Genomic DNA, 20,016 nt, shown 5'->3' with positions numbered 1-20,016 from the left:
TTTTACAGTAGAAGAACCAGACAAACACTACCTTAAGTGATCAGGATGAACTTTATCAGTGAGAAGTCATGTGGACAGCATGTGTGGTGATATGACTTGATAAGAAGGGACTTCATCTGTGTGGTGGTCTTCCCCCAACTCATGTCTCTGCTAAGACCATGAGGACAATATCAGACGAACTTGAACAGAAGAACATTTTACAAAATACCTGATCAATATTCAAAAGTGTCACAGTCATGATAAACAAGAAAAGTCTCAGAAACTGTCATAAACCAGAGGCAACTAAAGAGACATGGCAGCTAAGTGCAACGTGGTATCCTGGATGGGATCTTGAAGCAGAAGCAGGACGTTAGTGGAAAAACTAATGAAATATGAATAAAATATGCAACGGAGTTAATAGTAATGCACCGGTGTGGTTTCTTGGTTGTGAAAAATGTAACTTGGTAATGTAAGATGCTAACAGTAGAGGAGGTATATTGGAACTTTCTGTACTATCTTTCAACTCTTTTAATCTAAAATTATTCCAAAATAGAAAGGTTATTTAAAAAGCATGAGCTAAAAAAAAAATGACTGCTAGTGAACATATCTTAGACTATTTCCAAATTCCTAGCAGGAAAAAACAATTAAATGACTATTTACAGTGAAGGAGACAAAATACAAAGTACTAAAAACAAAATGAATAAACAATTTGGTGGATAAATCTTCATAACTTAAATATGATTAAAATTAATATATTCTTTACAAGGAGTAGAACTTGCAAGGAAAATAATTTTGTAATGGGAAATTACTGTGTTATGGTATATCGATGTATAAAAAGCTGAGAAAAATTATTTCTCTGGATTGTGAAATCACATCTGATTAGATGAATATTTTCTTGGTAAACTAAAGGTATAACATCAGCATAAATCTAGAGTAAAATAATTTTCTTAAATATTATAATAAACATTCCTTTTAAAATTGTGTAATTTACCATATCAGTATCATGGAGGATTCTAGGCAATGTGATGTGAAAAATTAAAATGTTAAAAAGCACTTAATTAAAACTTAATAATTTAAAAATTAATATCTGTCTTTTCAAAAAGAAAGATTATTCTTAGAAAAAAATTTAAAGAGAAAATTTATAAAGGATATCTGAGATATAATTGACCTTAAGCTCAATAATAATTGTGTTAAAAGTAAAACTAATTTAAATTAATATTATCAGCTGAGAGGTTTTTAATGTATTTTCAATATAGTTCTTTCATAATTGATAAAAATAAAGATTAGAAGTTTAAAAAGGCAGCTTGCTGAATTTTTGCTTAATAATTTTAACAATAAAATACTTTTACTTTCTGCCAAGGTGTTTGCTGGATAAGTGAATTAATATTCTTTTACTTAATTTTCTTATACATCATTTTAGAAAATGTGGACAAGCGAATTCATAGAAAGTATTTAATTTCATATTAACTGATATATATGTGTCTAATCACATGTAGCAGCCAGATATGAATAAATCACCTAAGAAAAAAGGAAAATTACTACATAAAAATTTCATTATGTGGGAATTTTATTAGAACTACACCCAGAACCTACAAATAACATTTCCTTCACTCAAAAATCCTCCCTCCCCCCTTCCCTCCCTTCATTCTTTTCTTTCTTCCATCTTCTCTCTCTCTCTCTCTCTCACTCACTCATATGGTAGATGCTATGATTATATATAGTAAAACAAAATATCTTCAAAAAGGTCACAATCCAACTATAAACAAATACTTCATTTTATAATGAGTCAAATTATAATGGAACTGTCTACAAACTACTACAGAAGAAACAGATGGATATTGGGAAATAAGTGGCACGCAGACAAGGAGGGTGTACCCATAAAGAGGAACTTACCTGAGAAATGTACCAGAGACATGACATTGCAGAATGTATTTAGCATCCTGTGTGTGGTCTGCTGTGGTATGGAGGATGGGGAAGCAATGGAGTGCTGGGAAAGAGGGAGTAAATGGAAAATATTGTTTTACTTTGCTTTTATTAACAATAAGGACCCATTGAAAAATTTGTGTTTTAGATTCAATGTAAAGAACAATTGCAAAGAAAAACTAGAAATAATAAGTTAGAAGGCAAGAATCCATGCAAAAGAAAATGAGATCCTAGTTATACGAAAGAGGGAAAAAAAATTTAAGACATCTTTTCGAAGTTATAATTATAATGACATATAACATGTATTTGATGGCTATAGATATACAGATTATATATCTGTATAAATGAGAGCAAAGAAACATCTTTAAACTTCTGGAAGGATATCAATGTCTTTGTTTCGCATGAAAATTAGGGTTGCCATGAGAGAGCCTCTTCAAAATGATCCTTGAGGTTGAGGGTCTTTCATTGCACTTAATAGTTCATGGTGAGTACAATAGAAATAGAGAAAACCAAGCTGACCATAGCTATGAACTCTTATAAACCAAGGAGAAAGCCAAGAAGCTCTGCTGGAAAGGAACCATAGCTGTCTAAATCACTGTTACATTCTCATGATCTAGCACAGAACATTTTAGGTGAATGAATGAATGAATGAAATCACCTAAGATGAATAAATCACCTAAGAAAAAGGAAAATTAAAAAAGAAAAATTAAAAATTTAATTAAAGAATTAAATTTAAAGAAGGAAAATTCTTTTGACTAAACTTCTGACAGGCTACAGAAAACGAGACAATGAATTATTTGCAATGATATTTCTGTTCTAATACAGAAAAACAAAAGTATAACAGGACAGAGTGGACCATAGTGTAAAACTTGGAAGGCAACGCCAGTAATAAATATTATTATCTCCAGTCTGGTCCGTTTGGAGGACAGAAAGTCCTCACTAGGCTCTTGGAAAAGCAAAGGTAGAGAATACCTAACATAGAGTATCAGTGATCTAGTTTAATGAATTTTATTTTTAAATGCTGCTTCTAGACACTGAAATGACCAAATTCTGACACTTACGAAAGGTAAATTATAAATATACAAGCTGAGAGAATTAATAAAAATGTGACTACTAGAAATTAATGACACTTTCCTATACCACAAGAATTAATGTGTTTCTTCTTATGAGATCACTTTTTAATTTTGAAAATAGTATTTCTATGAAAAAAATGTAATTTTTATGTGTTCCAGTGGTAAATGTTGTACAAAGTATAGTTTTCGAGTTAAAGTGATGAAGGGAGAGATATCTTGATTTACTGCTATTCTAAAGGAAAAAAAATATACAATTATGAAATTTTTAATGAGATGAAAGACATAGGTGACTTTTTTGTCCTTTCAATATAAAGAAATATCTTGAGAAAATCATCTTCTTTTGAGCTATGTATAAAAACTAAGGGGAAAATGTGAACTTCCCAGGAAATAAATTGGGTTATTATGTTAGCAAGGGATTCTGAAAAGGGAAATGAAAGAAATATGAAATACCATATTCAGATATTTGTTTGTGCCAAAGTTTAAGAATGAGAGAAGACAATACAGTGATTCTAATTCTAAGCTAACCGGGATGCGATTCAAATAAACACAACAGTTGGGATAGATATACAATAAATGGGTAATAATCTAAATGTACTTGCCTGTGATGCTTATCAGATCATTCTTCACCTACTTTGTTGATACAGCAACCTTGCTGTGTGCCAAATACCGATCTAAATGTTGGGAATAGTGTGATAAAGGAAACACACCAACTTTCTGCCCACTTGGAGCTTACAGCCCTGATGTGGACAGTTGACATCTAAGGAACAAATTCCTGTTTAAGTGCTACGGAGGGTCTCCTAAGCTCTCTCATATGAAATTACTGGCTCAGTCCTTTTCGTTAGCGAATAACGTTAATTCTTCTACAGAGCCTTTGCCATTCTGGATTAAGATTCATCTGTTGCAACATTTGTCTTTGCACATTCTAGGTACTTCAAAACTCCAAGTCTCAGATGAAAACAAGAATAAAATCTTGAGCATATTCTAAATTCCTTATGGAAATGGGTTAGCCTACTGCCTGGATTTGGAATCATATTAAGAACCTAACATTTCACAACAGAATGTCAGTTCAGCTGCCTGAGTGTCTGAAATGTAAAACATACGGATCGTTTTATCAACAGCACAAAATATTGGCATTTCATACACTCATTAAAAATGTCAATCATAAATTAACCGTGATGCCAAAAACTTGTTTGAGACATCTGATATTTGAGAGATAGGATCTAAAAGTTATATGAAGCATCCGTTTCTCTAGTCAGGCAATCAAGAAAGCAAAGCTCAGATTTTCATTTAGTTTTCCAAATTTCACGACTTGAACGAACATAGAATTTGCTCTTTCTCTTATGCCTTTATGCCAGTGCTTCCAGAGAATAAAATTTAATGGTTTAATGATTGCATTCATCTAGTCATACATATTTAAAGATTTATTGCTAACTGTTATGCCAAATTAAATATAAAGGACATATAAGAAAATAAACTTACTTTTTATTCACACAAAAAAAGTGTTGTAACCAAGAGCCTTAGCTCTTTACTCAAGCCAACCTGAGTTAAAATCCCTTTCTTACTAATAAGCTATATCTTCTTAGGCAAATTTTATTTATTTTCAAAACATCAATGTTTTATTTGTGAAATAGGGATTAGTAACATGTGCCTGTTTCATAGAGCACTCATAATAATAAAAAAATAGGTTGTACTTGGCACCTGGTAAGTAGCTATTATGATTGTGGTCATTAAGTTCTGATTATTGTATAAGAACACATTTTGAAATAATTGTAGATTAATATGTAGTTTTAAGAAATAAGTCAGAGCAGTTCTGTATGAATTTCACCAAATTTTTCTGTCTCAATACCTTGCATTAACTCTAGTATAATAGCATATACACGAAATAGACGTGATAGATACATCACAGACCTTATTCACATTTTGCCTGCTTTATATACACTGAATTGTGTATATTTGCAGTGTGTGTGTGTGTGTGTGTGTTCTGTGCAATTTCATCATAGATTTGTGTGGCCATGACCACATTCAAGATACAGGGCAGTCCCGAGATAACGATTTCTCATGGTGTACCCTGTTACTGAAATACATTTAGTTGTTCCAGATTTAGGCTATTAGAAAGCTGCAGTGAATATTTGTATACAGGTTTTTGGTCGAACATAAGTTTTATTTCTCTCTAGAATAAATGCCCAAGAGTACAACTGCTTGGTCATATGGTAAGCAAATGTTTAGGTTTTTTTAAGAAACTGTCATATATTTCCAGAATAGATGTCCTATTTTATATTCTCACTAGTAATGTGTGAGGAATATAATTCCTTCACATCCTTGATGGCATATGATATAATGTTAAAGTTTATTTTAGACATTCTTATTAGTGTGTAGTAAATATTGTGGTTTTAATTTTCATTTTCCTTGTGATTGACAATATTGAATATATTTTCATGAGCTTATCTGATATCTGTATACCCTCTTCTGTGAAGTAACTCCTTTGTCTTCTGCCTTTTTTCTAACTGGATCATTTGTTTTCTTCACTGTTGCCTAGAGAACTCTTTGCATATTCTGGATATAATTCTTACCTTAGATATGTGGCTTGAAACTAAAGTTTGTAGAATCTTTCACAGAAAAAAGCTCTTTTAATTTTGATAAGGTACACTTACCAAATTTTCTTTTTATATCAGATTGTGCTTGTGGTAACAATTCTAAAAACTTCACATCTGCCCTAGGTCCCAAAGAATTTCTTTTATGTATTTTTCTAAAAGTTTTACAGTTCTGTGTTTTGCATATAAGTCCATAATCTATTTGAGTTTATTTTTGTATTAAGCTGTGATACTTTGAGATTTCTCCCTCCCTTCCTCCCTCCTTCCCTGCCTGTGAATGTGCAATTGCTTCAACACCATTTATTGGAAATTATTAAACTTCTTCCCTTGAGCTGCTTTGTCATTTTTGTCACTCTTGGTTAGGCACAGATTTGTGGGTCTGTATCTCAGGTCTCTATTCTGTTTTATTGATCATTACGTCACTATGTAAGTGTAAGACCGAACACTATATGTAAGACCTAACATCAGAGAGAGTGATGTCTCACACTTAAGTCCCACTTTTCAAAACATTGTTTGCTTTTCTGGGTTCTGTCTCTTCCCATGTAAATATTGATATATGCTTGTCTAGGCTATAAAGACACTTGCTGGGATTTTAATAGGCATTGCATTAAACCTATAGGTTAATTCGGAGAGAATTAACATGTTTATCTCGTTGAGTCTTCAAGCCACAAATGTGATTTATCTCAACATTTATTTTGATTTCTGTGATCAGAATTTTATAATTTTTAGGATATAATTCCTGGAGCTATTTTGATAGACTTATGCCTAAGTAATTCATTTTCATTAAAGCACCCATAAATGGCATTGTGTCTTTAATTTCAGTTTCCACAGGTATTTTAGTATCTAGAAATTTGATTTACTCTTATATGTTGATCTTTCATTCTGCCATCTTATGGAACTCACTTCTTAGTTCCAAGAGTTTTACAAATAATATGGACAGTTTTATTTACCATTCTCTATGACTTTTCTTTTCTTGCCTTAGAGCACTAGCTGGAACTTCCAGCACTGTGTTGAATAAGAATGTGAACATTCTTGCCTTGTTCTTGAATTTGGTGAGAAAGTATTGTCTTATACCATTAAGTCTCATGTTAGCTATAGATTTTTTTTGTGGATATTCTTTAAAGCAATGTGTTAGTTTGCTGAGGTTGATACAACAAAGTACCACCTTCTGGGTAGTTTAAACAATAGATATTTACTTCCTTATAGTTCTGGAGACCAGAAATCCAAGGTCAAAGTGTCAGTAGTATTGTTTTCCTCAGAGGCCTCTCTCACTGTCTTGTACATACATGGCTGTCTTCTCCCTGTGTCTTCTCCTGGCCTCGCCTCTGTTTGTGTCTGTCTTGATTTCTTTTTATAAGGACACCAGTCATGTTGGATTAGGATTCATCCCAGTGATCTCTTTTAGTCTTAATTATCTCTTCAAAGACACTATCTCCAGTCACATTCTGAGGTACTGGGGTTAGGACTTCAACATGTGAATTTGACAGGTGGAGAGAGAGAGACAGTTCAGCCTATGAAAGAGAGTTCATCTCTATTCCTTGCTTGCTGTGCATTTTTATCATAAATGAGTGTTGGATTTTGTTCATTTTTTTTCTGGATTAGTCGATATGATTATGTAACTTTTTAAACCAGTTGGTATGGTGGCTTACAATAAATTATTTTTTAATGTTGAACCAGTCTTGCACATCTGGAATAAATCCCATCTGCTCATAGTGTATATTTCTTTCCATATATTGTTAGATTCAATTTGCTAATATTTTACTGAGGATTTTTGCACCTATGTTCATGAAAGATATTGGTCTGTAATTTTCTTTTTCTGTTCTGTCTACTTTTGGCATCAGGGTAGGAGTAGACTCATAGAATGTGTTGGAAATGTTTAGTCATCTTCTATTTTCTAGCAGACATTACATAAAATTGTGTTAATTGTTGGAATTCCCCAGTGAAATTATTTGGACCTGAGATTTACTTTTTTGGGAGTTTTTTAAAATTAAAAACTCAAAATCTTTAGTGTTTTTAGAGCTATTCAGATCATCCATTTTATCTTGTTAAGTTTTAGTAGTGTTTCATCCTGGGACCATTTCTTCTAAATTGTACAGTTTATGTGTATAAAGTTATTCAAAGTAATCCCTTATTATACTTTTGATGTTGGAAGGATATTCCTGGTTTTATTCCTAATATTGGCAGTTTCAGTCTTCTCTCTTTTTATCCATGTTCATTTTCCTGAGTTTTCAATTTTATTGAAAATTTTTTTAAATGCTAGCTTATAGTTTCATTTATTTTTCTACTGCTTTCCACTTTTCAATTTTATTGACTTTTGCCTTACTCTTCGCTGTTTCATTTCTTTATCTAGCTTTGTGTTTATTTTACATTTAAAAAAAATCTTGAGTGTAGAACATAGATTATTGACTTGAGGCCTTTCCTTGTTTCTAATGTGAACACATAGTGCTATAAATTTCCCACTTTAGTACTGTTAATTGAATTCCACGTATTTTGATACGTTGTATTTTCATTTTCATTCAGTTCTATATTTATTAAAGTTTCTTTTGATACTTTTCCTTGAACCTGTGGATTAATTAGAAGTGTGGTGTGTTTTGTCATGTTTTTGGAGATTTCTTTTTGTATTTTAGTTATTGATTTCTCCTTTGATTCCATTATAATCAGAGAACATGCTGCAGTTCTTTAAGTTTGCGGAGATTTATTTTATGGCCAATGAGGTGGTCTATATTGGTGACTATCTTTTTGAAAAATATGTGTATCCTGCTGATGTCGACCAAACTATTCTATATGTCAATTAGATCCTGGTGGTTACTTATGTAATTCATTTCTTCTATATCTTTGTTGATTTTATGTTTAATACTTCTATCAGTTGCCAAGAGTGGGGAGGGGGATGTTGGAGTCCCTAATTGTACTTGTGAATTTGTCTGTTTCTCTTTTCATGTCTGTCAGTTTTACTATTTGCATTTTAAGACTCTGTTATTTGGTGCATGTTCAGTTTAATATTGCTATGTTGTTCTTTGATTGATCTTTTAATCATAACAAAAATACATTTTAAAGGGAATAGTTAATTATGTTGCCTTATATACATTTTATGGAATCTCAGGGAATGTAATCTATATAAATTAATAATTAAATAGAGAAACCTCAAACTCCAGTGCAGTACTAAGATAAGTTATTTCTACCTTAGCCAAATTAACTGGAAATTTATAGTGTAGCATAATAAGACATTGAAAAAAGAGACTTAGTCCTTATTCAAAGAATATTATATAGTAAGTATGTAATTTGTCCTTTCATTTATTAATACAATAAGTGTTGTGTGTGTATACATATACTGAGCAGTTATGAATAGGGAAGAACTACTTACTTTACCCATAGGAAATAATAGATAGGTACACTTGCAGTGTGATTGCAGTATTAACTAGCAGTTCCTTATAACGAAGCTATCACTAAACTCCTTGGCCATAAATGGCAAGAAATAAGCTAGAGATAAAACAGCTCTGGTTATGATCTGAGCCTCTCAGCTTCCTTTCACCCCCATCCTGTCGCCAGTTTTGTAAAGATATAAAGATATAATTGACATACAGCATTGTATAAGTTTAAGGTGTACAACGTAATGATTTGACTTACATATATTGTGAAATGATTACCACAATAATTTCAGGTAAAATCCATTATCTCATATAGATAAAAGAAAGAAAAAATGTTTTTTCCTTGTGATGAGAATTCTTGAATCTACTATCTTAACGACTTTCATATATACTATATTGAGCCTCTCATATTTATATATCATGTCAGTATTGGGTAATCAGATAATATCTGTAATAACTTTTTATTATTATTATAAAATTTACTTTGTCTTATTTTTTTTTCCACTAATGGATTCAAGATCAATCAATCAATCAAATAGTATGAGTAAAATTGTAGGGACTAAGCATCTTGTTTCTAGATTTAATTTTTTAATGGCATGTGTCATAGTGATAGAAAAAAATTTGTTACATTTTGTAAGATAAAACTAATTGCTGTAAGAAAAAAGAAGTAATGCTTCTCTCAAAAACCATGTATTAATTTTGTACTGTCATCAATTTTAGGTGGAATCTTATATAAATTCTGTGTTTTTTTGTTTGTTTTTATGTTACTTTTAAAAACCAAGTTGTCTAATTCTGCAGCTTTCCAAGTACATCCTCACCAAGTTGAGAATGCAGAAAGTGACTTGTATTAGTGACTATGGTGATCACATAGAAGTGAAAATACTTAATTTGGGGGTCAATTGAGTTTATCTTGATTTGATACAGGGATGGTGTAGAATCAGATCAAGATAAAGACCAACGTTTTTCTGATATAACCAATAATTGTGTATGTGTGTGTGTGTATGTGCCACCATTCCCATGATTTAAAAATGGTTTTTAAAATAGAGACTCTTGCCACAACAATTCTCTGTCCTCCCTTTTCAGACGTCTTTCTTCCAGTGATTATGTGCCATCTTATGGGTTGTACAGAATCTTTTTCATGGAGTGGTTTGAAACCATGCTACTCTGTACTTAACTTTCTGTCAGTCAATCAGTAGATAACCTGTATGCTTGAGATGTTCAATAAATAATTGGTAGCTACGGTAGTTGAAATTTTATACCTATACTTACATTTGTATATCTGACATCGATATCTATATCAGGCTCTGAGCTAGGGGTTTATGTGGCAACAACTGAAAGGGTAAAAAATTTAGTTTTTATTTTCAGAATCTTTCTGTTTGTAGGGCTAATTTCCAAGGACACTGTGGCTTAGGTCAAAACCCCTTGGGCTATAGAAGTTGAAACATAAAAATTAACCTATGTCTAATACTTCTTTTCGAGCTTATAATGCCATATTAAAAGGTGTCAACAATTAGAATAAAACACAAAATGGCAGTGCGACTTGCAAGTATCTGCAGCACCAGCTGCCCACAAACTGTCACTCATGATCGGCATCTCGGGGGCGAACAGCAAGCAGATCTCAGTTAGTTAACTCAGCATTGGACACTAAATCTCGGATTTCCTTTGAATACTCATTGTGGCATCAGGAAATTTTGTTCACTGATTGACAGGTTCTGTATGAGATGCGAGGGGGGACAAGGTTGTACTATCCATTGTTATATGTGAAATGACCCCCAAACTTAGTGGCTTCAAACAATAAGCATTGGCTATTTCAGAGTTTCTGTGAGTGAGACATCCCGGTGTGTTATCTGTCCCCTGCTTTGTGGTCTCCCAGAAGGCTGCAGTCATGACGTGGCCTGGGGTTGTAGTTTCACCTCAAGCTCAGGCACGTGGCTACCGACAGACCACAGTTTCTCACCAGCTCGGCTGAAAGGTCTGCCTTAATTCCTTGTCACGAACACCTCCCAATGACACAGATGGAAGCGTGGCTGCTGACTCCACCCAAAGCTGAGGTCACCCTCTTTTTGCAGCCTAGTCTTGGAAATTCTATCCCATCACTTTTGCTTCAACCTATTCAGGTCAGACTCAGGGGGAGGGAATTATACAAGGGTGTAATAAAGACGAGGCAGGAATTGCTGGGGGTCATATTAGTGGCTCCCTGGCATTGTTAATAACGCTGACATAGGTGAATGATTTTCCTTGAAAACTCTTTTTATTTTTTTTCTCTCATACTTGTGATTAAAGAAAATGCATGTAAATGAACAGGAGAATGTACACACCCTTAATATAATCTTGCTTTGGTGATGTGGGTGGCTGTGGGGTAGGTGAGAAACTAACCATTTAAAAGGAGAAGAAAGATAAATTTAGATAAAATGTCAACAGATTTCACCAGCATTTAAGGCTGTTATGAAAATTCAACAAGAGACAACCAAACTTTGAATTTCAGATTTTTTTCATAATTTTGATAGCATTGCTCTTTCTAATATTGGAGTAATACATAGCCAGTTATCATGTTTTGTCTTTATACCAAATTGTTGAACAAAGTCAACATTTGATCAAAAACTATTAACTGGCTCTAAATAAAATGATAGGGTATTATTTTCTTTGTAAGGAACCACAGTTATATACTTTAGAAAATCAAAGTGATATTTTGACTTGTTTTTTGTTTTTGTTTTATTGCTGTTTACTTCTAGTTCTGAGATAAAGTGTAAGTTTTACCCCTTAGAAGGGCCACTTTTTAGTTTCGTTAATTAGAATGCCAGTTTATTTTATTATTATTACATAATTTGCTCACAGTATCCACTAAGAGAGAATATGGCTATAATTACAAATATCAGTTGGTTGTGATATGTTCTCTCTTTCTTTGACTTCGGATTTTAGAATCCAATGTTACATCACATTGATTTCTTGGTAAAGTCTGTTATTGTTGTTGTATGCAATATTGAACCACTGAATCCTTTTCCCTGCTGTGGAATTAGATGTGTAACTGTTGTCTCATAATGAATATGCTGTCTAACAATGGACTTCTTTATAAACACAACAATAACATTTTGGATTTCATCATTATGAAAGATTAGAAATGTACAATTTAATTCCCAGGGTTTTAGCGTTAATGCGATACTAGCTAAAATATTTACATTTTCAGTGCCAGTTTAATTAAGCATATTCATTGTCTTGAATCAAAATATAATTTGCACTGGGTTTAAATATTTCAGCATTATATTTGTATAGAGTTTGAACACTGTCACAGAGGTCCTTAGAGTTAATTTTAAACTCCAGCAAATGAGTCATTTTAAGCTAACCCAAGCTTCGTGGTGCTTTGCAACACAGCCTTACATTTCCTGACAAATTGAATTCCAGCCAGGTGTCACTCTTTAGAATCCCCAAGGTTTATCTCTGCCCTTTCTGCTCTGACATATGCTTTTGACATACCCAGAAAATTGTGTGATAGAAACCTGTGGAGTGGTAATACCCTCTACAGCAGGGGTCAGCTGTAAAGAACCATTAATGAGCCCTCCCATAAACAAACTGTTCTGAACAGCGACAGTGGCAGAGGAAACTAAAAGAGACATGATCCTCTATTACATGTTGCATATAGTGCAAGGCTTGCCTATCACCCGTCCTTCAGAGTGTCTCTCCAAAAAGTGGAAAGAAGCTGCTTTTTTGGTCCATATTTCCCATGAGAAAATTGTTGGACATTATTTGACTCTTATTTTTTCTCTCAATTTGAGAAGTATTCAGTATTTGCTTTTATCAATGTTTTACAATAGGCATGTCACCTACTGTCTATCTTTGTTAAAAATGTCACTCTGGTCTATGGCCATGCCACCCTGAACGGGCCCGATCTCGTCTGATCTCGGAAGCTAAGCAGGGTCGGGCTTGGTTAGTACTTGGATGGGAGACCTCCTAGGAAGACCAGGTACTGTTGGCGGTAAAAAAAAGTCACTCTTTGAAAACATGTACCCAAAGCACTTGAACGAAAATTGCTTAACATTCATACGATTTTCAATGAACTGTTCCTAGTAGACCCCATATCGTAGGTCAGTCTGGAGTGAGAATAGTGATGGACAGGAAAGAGCATGACTATGTACAATAAGTAAAAACTATCAAGTGAAAATGAGGTAGGAAGTTCATAAATTTTTCCTAAAGCGAAACCATCTAAAATGCATTATTGTGCCTTAGAAGCGCAAAGGTCACATTATTCAAACTATTTCAAAAGGAAAGACAGAACATACTGGCATGTGAAGCAGAACGTGAGCTGTGAGTGGATGGCCGAGATAACCGTGGAGTGGTTTATCTACTAACTTCATTTGTTGAGATGTGATAGTTGATGATTATTTCTCAATTGTATATTTGTTGACATTTAATATTGTGTTTATGTTATATGATATGTATATTCCCTCCAGTATAAATATGCATATTTATTAATATACAAAACAGTTATTTTAGAATTAAATTAAGGTCAAACCCAAGAACTAAGTAAAGAGTTTGCAAAACATCTAGTATGTTGTATGCAATATGCTTTAGATTTCTGGACTCTGACATAATTTTTTTCAAGCTTGTTGAATAAATGTAATACATACATGGATTTTTTTAACACTCAGCATATCATATATGAAGACAGTTCAAGTTATTACATTTATTTTAAAAGTAGGAAAACATGCCTCTTTTGTCTTTGTAAAATATGCTTAATAATATGGTGGTCATGTGTAAGTACAATTTGCTTATGTTTTTCCCACTGATCCCAAATATGAATAAATGAAATAAAACACAGGAAAATAGTCTAAAAGTCCCCACATAAAAATGCTGACTTGTTGAGTAGAGCTGTCTAAGGACGCCACACTCTTCCTCCTTCCCACAGCACGTCTCCTTGACTACCCCAGCCTGCCTTTCTGTCCAGTTTTAAATCAAGTTCAAGGACTCTGAATGAAAGAATCTTTATTTATAGACCTTCCTTCTCTTTCCCCATTCCAATTCTAAGATAATAGTACTCATGAGTCTCAGATGCTGTATTAATGTGACAAGTGTGTGTGTGTGTGTGTGCACGTGCGTGTGTGCGTGTGCGTAAAAGACTTACCATCTCAACATCATTGTCAATGACTTAAATGTAGAAACAGTGCCTTACAGGTATCCCCCTTGGAGAAAAATTCAAGTTATCACTTGTAATATTTATAATTCTTCAATAGGATAAGTAGTCTTACGTTGATTAGGTGAGTTTCGAATAGATTTGGAGCGGTCTCTGCTCTGAAATGCCCCTTTTCTAAGTTTTCTCTGATTACCAATAACCGCAGCTATTGAATAACTAAATAGAGTTAGATATATCATCTGAGGGTGTGAAACAATTTTTCTCTGTACAAACCCCTCCCCCCCCCTTTTTGTTTTGGTGCTTAATAAAAAACTAAGCCCAAGGGTCATGTGAACCATTTGGCTCCTATCTCTGGAATTTTCTCCAAATAGTTATCTGTATCTCTATAGTTAATGTGCTATGGAATAAAAAGAAAGAAAAATGTCACTGGACTGCACCCATTTGAATTATATACTTTGAAGATTTTCCATAAATATAGTGGCAGAAAATTAAGAAACAGAAGGTTTTCAATTAAGGGTATGATAGGCTACAGGTGTCATTTGGAAAAGCTTAAAGTACACCAGTCACTTCCCCTTAGTTCAGACTCAGGGCAGGCACAAAATGGCATAGAAAAAATTTATTTTTACCCCTGACTATAATAACTACCCACGGCAGGTTGGGCAATTTGTGTGCCATCAGGATCTTAACTCATTTTGAATTAAAATATGTCAGTGGAAGGGAAGAATGCATAAATGGAATTTCGTCCCCTTTGCATTTTAATCAAGCAGTGGAGTCATATCTTTGCAAAATTTGAAGTAACTTAAAGCTCGAGATGAAGTTAATGTCTTAGAAAGACTGTGTGAAAGGCAAGGCTATAAATTATAGTTTTAGAATTATCTTATCTAGGGAATATTCTTTTAACTTTATTTAACATATTTCATCTTAGAATTGTGAAAGTAAAATTGACTTAACTACTAGGTAGTATTCTTTCCATTTCTTCAGTTCGCCATCCTCCTCCCCTTGCCTGCCCTTCTTCCTACCTTGCCTAAACAAAGAGTAAAAGATTAGCTTTGCTATGCCAAGGACGTTCCTTGAAGAAAGTACACGTGGATGAAACCCACCTCCTCCCCTCAGTGAGCTGTGTTTTCATAGAGTCTGACATGTGCATAACTGTGCAGTTAAGTATCACTGTTCTTGCCTCTTTCACTTAACAGTCTCCTAAGTGTCTTTCCGGAGACTTAAAATACATAGTATGAATAAACTTCCAAAAGCATGAAACTCAAGAAAGAAGTATTAAAAGATAAACAGGATCAGATGAGTGATGTTTGGTGATATTTGGTGAACTGCTCGCTGCCCGAAGCCTTATTTTTAACAGGACAAGTACGGGAGTCACCTGTACTTGTGGTTCTCCATCTTTTTGTGTGTTTTACATGAACTCTTTGATAACCTTGCTCGTCCCTCTGAGCATTTGTGTACAGACATTCACATGAACTGCAGGTTCTCAGCTTGTCCTTTATGTGAACAGCAATAAATGAAAGTTATGACAGGAAGTATGTGGAGATTATTGTAATAGTAATAGAATGGAAGGAGATAGTAATATTATTATTCAACATGGGAAATGATTAAATAATATTTAAATATAACATTTAGAACTTGATTAAATTTTATTTTTCTATATCCTACATTGAAGTCATATTATTCAGATTGTTATAATTTATGCTGTACATATATACGATGGGATCAATAGGAAAGGCATCTGTTTAATTGCTCAGACACATGCATTTCCTGAGAGTCATCCAAGAACAAAGTCCTTAAGCGAATAATTACTTTTCAGTAGAACTAATTAAATGAAACTCAGATTAATTCAAGTATTTGCTATTTTATTTTGCATTAGTTAATATCTCCTGATATGCATATATACCTATTTACACTCCTCTATAGTCACAAATTAAAATGTTTTTTTTTTAAAGTCTATAGCAAATGTATTAATATTTGAACTGTGGTTAACTTAGGAAATACATTAAACTCAATGAGACTTGAGGTTGACATTCCCAGGTCACACATCCCACAAGATTTAGGGATTTTATTCTCTTGACATTAAGTTGAAGTTTTCGTTTAGAGTTTACAGGATTACAGTCCAACCAAATAACCTAGTATTTTAATTCTCTGTACTCAGTGTGATTTGTCTTTATACTCATTGCATTGACTGCCAGGGCTCCCTCTCCCCATGCCCTGGCAGGAGGGGCTGGCCATCTCTCCCCCTCCTGCTGTAGGCCTATCATGAAGCAGTGAGAGCCCCCAGACAGAAACACTGCCCTTGGGTGACACAGCTTCTCTGATCATTGCTCCAGAAGGGTACCTTTGACTCTGGGGAAAGTAGCAAATGAACTTCTCCAGGCATGGCCCTTTCTCCAGCAATGACAGATCTCAGGGATTTGAACTTGGTTCATGATGTCTTAACCTAAATTTCAGAGCAATGATAGGAGTCTTAAAAATCACCAATATCCTTTAACTTGGCAATCCCCTTTCCTATGATCTATTCTCAAAAACGAATTGAAAGTACCTAAACTACTGTCTTTTATATGGGAATGTAAACTGGTGCAGCCACTATGGAAAATAGTATGGAGTTTCCTCAAAAAATCAAAAGAACTACCATATGATGCAGCAATCTCACTTCTTGGTATACATCCAAAAGAAGTGAAAACAATGTCGAAGAAATACCTACCCTCCCATGTTCACTGCAGCACTATGCACAATAGCCAAGACATGGAGATAACCTAAGCGTTCATTAGTGGATAAATGAATAGACAAGACGGAGTACACATACCGTGGAGTATTATTCAGCCTTGAGAAAGAAGGAAATCCTGCCATTTGTGGCAACATCAGTGACATAAGTGAACCTTGAGGGTGTTTTGCTACGTGAAATAAGCCGGACAGAGAAAGACAAAGACAAATGCTACATGATATTATATGTGGAATCAAAAAAAAAAAAAAAAAGGCAGAAACAGAGCTTAGAAAAGTGGTTGCCAGGAGCTAGGGTGGGGGTGGAGTAAGGGAAATAGGGAGAGATTGGTAAAAGGATTTGAATTTTCAGCTATAAGATGAACAAAGTCTAAGGAGCTAATGTAAAACATGGTAACTGTAGTTGACAATACTTTATTATGTAACTGAAATTTGCTGAGGAAATACAACTTCAGTGTTCTCTCTCTCACATACACAGAACAAATAGGTCGTGATGGATGTATTAAGTAGATGGGGGGGGGAAGCCTTTCACAATATACATGTATATCGAATCACTGTGATGTACACCTTAAAGTCCTTACAATTTTGTCAATTTTACTTCAAGAAGCTAGATAAAAAGATTTTATAATATCATTTTTACATTATAGTAAAAAATTATGTGTCCCAAATTAATGGTATATTATGTTGAGATAAAATATTTGTAGAGACTGTCTAATAAATGAAAATGCTTAGGTTAAGTTAGATTTGATTCAATAATTAGCATGAATATTCAAAAGTATAATTGCTTTCTTAAAGCAGCAATACATACAGGTTGAAGATTTACTTTCTATTTAATATAAAACAAAATTGTTATGTGAATAATTTACATTTTGTTTTTTGAGTTATGACCAAGTAGGGTTATTTTTCAAAAGAATCTTTCCACTATATTTTAGGGAAAATTCAGATACAGATGGCATAAAAGATAAGAATCCCAAACAGTGATATTCAAATTTCCTCTAGTCCCCAGAATGTCATCATAAATGAAATTATTTTTTTTTAAATTCTAGGTTTAAAGAGACATTTCAGTTATTACAAGAAGTAGTATGTGGATTTAAATCAAAGTTGTGTAGAAAAATGGAAGCGACATGTGTGCTTGCCTAGTAGATTTGATTGTTCAGTGTTGTAGAATATAGACATATACAGAAAGCGAGGTGAGAGAACATAGATAATGAGAAAGAGACAGAAGAAGTGAGAGAAAATAATAAAGAGGAGGGGAAATAAATATGTAAATAGTTACATAAAACAAGAAATAATGTGATCCTAATCAAAGGTTTAAGTCCCATGCAGAGCATAAAGCATATTTGGGGAAAATGTGAGAGTTTGCTTTGTTAAAAGGAAATTAAAATTTAAGCAAGTGTTCAAAAAAAATTTTTTTTTCTGATGAGGCAGTCTATTTGATTCAGGGGTAGAAACATTAAAGGTAGGTGGTTCAAAGCACTCAGGCTGTCTCAGAGTGGCTCTGCTGTGTGAGTAGGCACAGAAATTATTTGCTGCACCCTCTTCATCTCAGATGGCTGCAATTTGCGTTTCAAATGAAAATCAGGAAACGCACGCATCAAGATGTAAAATGTGGAATACAAATTATGCTAACTTAAATTTTTTAAATGCTTGATTATTATTTTCCTTTTGATTTTTATGTTTTCTGTTGCCTTATCAGAATGAGGAGTATCTTCTATGTTAAAAAGAGAGGTGCTTATTTTGGGTGTGACAAGTTTCAAAAGAATAAGAATCATGTCAAAGGACCACATTATCACACAATTAGGGGGTGGTAATGTAGCATAAATCCATCAGCGTGATTCACTGCCAGTGTATAATAGCAGGATAGCACCTTAAAACTGCATATACTGCTATGCCTTTTCTAAGGAAAACAAGGACTTACGGATGAACAAATGGCTACTCTCAGCAGCTCTGTAAGATACTTAAGTGCTAATGTTTCTGTCTGAATGGGGTTTGCATGCCACAGCTATTTTAGGGGCATTAGTGCTCAAAAAAGTCTATGTATTATTAGCACTTACATGATGCACTTTTAATAGAGCTAGTTATTACTAAAGACTGGGGTTTTCCTCTGTAACAGCTGTCTGTATCTTTTCTTCTGAAACTTAATGCTTTGTTTCTGGGAGTAGAGAAAATACATTCTTCTCTGTTACTGTGAAGGAATAGAATGCTGGAACATCGATCAGACTATCAATGGTGTTTTCCCTATCGAAAGGCCATGAGAAATGTATCGCATTTATCGCCAGGTAAGACCACCTGAGAGATAGCAGTGTTTTATTGGTGTTTAATAAATATAGAAATCTAAATAAAATTTCACCAACGTATTTTAAATGAATGAATAAGTGTTTCTGTAATTCGTATTTTAGAATGTGAGGACTCTATTATGACCAGGGGTGCGTATTTATTAACACTTTGTGTGTGTGTGTGTTTTTTAAAGTAAGGAATTGCAATATCTTGTAGGTGCTAATCATTTGGCCAGTAGGTGGCAGCATAGCTCTTTGGTTGCTTAGAGAAATGTTTTCAAATTTAAAGTAGTCAAAAGAACTATCTGGTGATTTAAAAAAAAAAGTTTTTCTAGATTCTTCATCTTTTCTTTTATTTTAATACCATATTTATGCATGAGTATATAATATTTAGGTCTTAGTTTTACAGAAGATTAGCAATTTGCCCTTTCAAATATATATATATATATTTACAGTATCATTTTCATTTTTAGATCATAAAATTTTAGAACATAAAGAAACACTTCTAAATCCTCTACTTCACTCCTATCATTTTACAGCTTAAAAAAACAGAGTCTCAGAAAGATGAGGTGATGTGTCCAAATTTAACAACTGGTAGTTTCAGAAATCAATTCACCTTCCTTTCTCAATAAAAGTTTACCTAGCACACATTTTCTTTGACACCAGTGTTGAAATCTGAACTAGGGAATATAAACAACTACTTATGCTTTATTTTGTTCATGTTTTAAAGTTAAATGTTCTCTTTTTTGTTGATCTTTTTGTTTGGGTAAAGTGAGGTTAAACCGCATAGAAACACCATTGATAAGCGGCCGTATTTTTTCCTCACCACTGACATTCTTACTCCAATGACAACATTAGATTGGGTAACTAGGTCACTGTCAGCTGATCTGTCAATTTTAAATGATGAGATATAATCTTAATAATCACCGTGCTCCAATCTTTCAGAATTTTTATGTTGGTTGT

The 20,016-nt window shown here is 33.6% G+C and overlaps 2 pseudogenes; one reads left to right on the top strand and one right to left on the bottom strand.

Annotated features, from left to right (window-relative positions):
• LOC102886928 overlaps positions 1 to 6,653 on the bottom strand; it is a 36,695-nt pseudogene extending 30,042 nt beyond the window's left edge.
• Positions 6,654 to 12,782: 6,129 nt separating this feature from the next.
• On the top strand, positions 12,783 to 12,901 carry LOC112484661 (annotated as a pseudogene).
• Positions 12,902 to 20,016: the final 7,115 nt, after the last annotated feature.

This window comes from Pteropus alecto, unplaced genomic scaffold (genome assembly GCF_000325575.1).
Source record: "Pteropus alecto unplaced genomic scaffold, ASM32557v1 scaffold17, whole genome shotgun sequence".
NCBI lineage: Eukaryota > Metazoa > Chordata > Mammalia > Chiroptera > Pteropodidae > Pteropus > Pteropus alecto.
The sequence above is the reverse complement of the archived record's forward strand: the minus strand, read 5'-3'. Positions and strand labels throughout refer to the sequence as shown.